We start from the raw sequence: 2,361 nt of genomic DNA, 5'->3' as shown, positions 1-2,361 counted from the left end.
CACGATGTCGTCCAGGTATGCGGTGCATAATTCTTCCAACCCTGTTAAAACGGATTTCATTGCTCTTGAAAAGGTCGCGGGCGCCGAACTCAATCCAAACGGCATTCGTAGAAACTCGTAGTGTCCGGATTTGGTTGAGAATGCTGTCTTATGTGTGTCCCCACTATTTATACTTATTTGATGATAACCGCTCGCTAAATCCAACGTGGAGAAGTATTTAGATGATCCAAGGGATTCTAGTATTTCTACTAAGTTAGGTAATCCGTATGCTTCATTTTCGGTTACCTCGTTTAACTTCCTGAAATCGACGCATACCCGTAATTTTTCTTGTCCATCGGTACCTGGTTTTTTTTTTACTACTACTAGTGGGAAATTAAAATGTGAAATTACATTTTTTATAATGTTGCTTTTTTTCATATCACTGATCTGTTTCTCGATTTCCTCTTGATACGCCCACGGTAGTCTGTATGGTCGAATGTTGATAGGTTTTACGCAGCGCGGCGTGTTTATATAATGCTTAACCACGTCTGTGGTGTTTAAACAATCACCTTCTAAAAAAAACACATCCGAATACTTATTGCATAAATATATAATACTGTCACGTTCCTCGATGTTTAGGTCATCAGTTTTGATAGCTTTATTTAGTAATTGAATACGATTCGTTGTGCCCTTGACATGTTTTGTGTCCTGCGTTTGCTCGTCACGGTCGCTATTAATGAAATATAAGTGATCAGAGTACGGCTCCCATTGTAAATTTTCGGTGGACAACTCGTCGATCACGAACGGTTGTTCCGAGATATTGATTATATTACTTACGATTTTATTTCCGTGCATGGGACTGAGGCTATTGGCAATTATCATGTCTTCATTTATTTCTTGTTTTTGAATTGTAATTACGTCATGACCTACTGCTTCCTCTGCGTTTATTGTTACAATACAGTTGCTCCGTGGTGGTATTATAATACTTTGGTCATTTTTGATCGAGTAAGGAATTCTTAATAACTTATTTTCAAAATCTATGTGCATTGATTCACGTTCCAAAAATTCATAACCTAGTAAACCGGGGTACCACAAGGAGACCACATTTCTCCTCTGTTATTTCTATTATACATAAATGATATTTCTTCTTCACTAAAACATACAAATATTCTACTTTTTGCTGATGACGCTAAATTATATAAAACTATTTGCTCCGTCTCTGATGCCTTGAAGTTACAATCAGACTTAGACGCATTTTGCGATTGGTGCACAAATAACGGCATGGAACTAAATATAAATAAATGTTCAATTATCTCATTCTCTCAAAAAAAAAACATTCTTGATTTTAATTACAAATTTTTAAACCTTGAAATCCAACGTGTATATTTAATAAATGATTTAGGTGTATTTTTCGACACAAAAATGAATTTTAAACAACATATCAATAAAATAAAAAATAAAGCATCTTCGAAGTTAGGATTCTTGAAACGACAATGTTCAAATTTTAACAATCATTTCGCATTAAAAAACATTTATTTTTCTATTGTACGTTCTCAACTAGAATATGCTGCTTTTATTTGGTCTCCTAATTCCTTAATTCTAAATCAAACTCTTGATTCCGTTCAAAATTCTTTTTTACGCTTTTTATCCTACAAATGTAATGTAGAACGCCATTCACATTCAGGTTATGAGGGAGTATCTGGTTTTTTCAACATACCTACTTTGAGAAATCGTAGAAAATATCTATCTTACATTTTTCTTTTTAATTTATTAAATAACAAAATTGAATGCCAAGAAATACTAGAAAAACTAAATTTTAAAGCAAAAATTAATTTAACTAGAAATAACGATTTATTCACTTTGAAAAATATACGAACCAATTATTCTTTTTCCTCCCCAATAAATTCACTGATGTCTATTGCAAATTCAGTTAACTTAGATTTGTTTTTTTGTAATATAAATAGTATTAAATCAGCATTTAAGGTTTGATTATTTTAAATATATTTTTTGTTTTGTTTCAATGTTTTTAATTGTTCACTGTTAATTCAGTCTAAATGTAATTATATTTAATATATTGTAAACTATTACTTATACTATATCTAGGTTTAAATAATATGTAATCACTAAACTAAATATTCAGCATATGTTTTGTTATACTGTACACTATATATTAATATTGTAAATGGATTTATTCCGTAAATAAATAAATAAATAAATAAATAAATAAATAAAAAATACGTAAAAATGACAAATATGTGCAAATTATCTTGAGCTAGAAATTCATAAAAAATATTCTTTTTAAATATAAGATTTTAAAATTTAAACAAGATATCTTATAAGTTTGTCTACCTTTATTAAAAAAAAAAAAAAAAAAATATCTAT

This window comes from Acyrthosiphon pisum, chromosome A2 (genome assembly GCF_005508785.2).
Source record: "Acyrthosiphon pisum isolate AL4f chromosome A2, pea_aphid_22Mar2018_4r6ur, whole genome shotgun sequence".
NCBI classification, from domain to species: Eukaryota; Metazoa; Arthropoda; class Insecta; order Hemiptera; family Aphididae; genus Acyrthosiphon; species Acyrthosiphon pisum.
Note: the sequence above shows the minus strand (reverse complement) of the source record.